This window comes from Anarrhichthys ocellatus, unplaced genomic scaffold (genome assembly GCF_004355925.1).
Source record: "Anarrhichthys ocellatus isolate YVR2014 unplaced genomic scaffold, GSC_Weel_1.0 scaffold81, whole genome shotgun sequence".
NCBI classification, from domain to species: Eukaryota; Metazoa; Chordata; class Actinopteri; order Perciformes; family Anarhichadidae; genus Anarrhichthys; species Anarrhichthys ocellatus.
In genome coordinates, this window is record NW_022280111.1 from 1,011,048 (window position 1) to 1,011,890 (window position 843).

Here is an 843-nt window from a genome sequence, read left to right on the forward strand (position 1 = left end):
ACACACACACACACACACACACACACACACACACACACACACACACATAAATACATACACTCACGCTCCCTATGGGCATGGCAGTATGGAGCCAGGTGGGCTAGAAGGGAAAGCAATGTATTTGTGTTTATATATCTGTGTGTTTTTCTGTGTTGGTGTCTGGGTATATTGCGTAAAGCAACATATACATTGTCAGTTAAGAAAGTCGGCTTGTCCCAATGTTAAAACAGACATTTTTTCTTACCTTTAATGGTGTTTAATAATGCAGATAGTTTTCCTTTCATGTTTCTAGGTTTTGAGATGTCTGCCTCCACACCAATACAATGTTGAAATAGTGATATATTGTTTTAGGCACTCACAGCAGTGACATATTACAATTTTAAAAAAGTAAACTGTGCAACATTTCTTTCCAGAAACTAATTTCGACAGAAAGCTGCTCACAGTGTGTTCTGTTGATCGGCCAATGAATGCACTGATTCATGACAGATATGTTGCTACTGAATTTCTCTCTTTCTGTAAGCACCACAAACACAATTTATATTCACCTGCATTGTATTGGGGCGGAGGCAGAGATCTCCGAAAAATCTGAAAACCTGGGCAAAATAATCCAAAACTATCTGCATGGATTTTGTATTTGAGTAATACCACACGTCAAACTAGCCCAGAACTAACTATACATATGGTATACTAATGGCTGAACTGTCATATTTGACAGTTTCCAGAAGAATGTTACCTCTGAGCACTGCATGAGGACGTAAAAGCTTTAAAGGAAAAGATGAGAGGGAGACACATGGGTGAGAGAGAGAGAGAGAGAGAGAGAGAGAGAGAGAGAGAGAGAGAGAG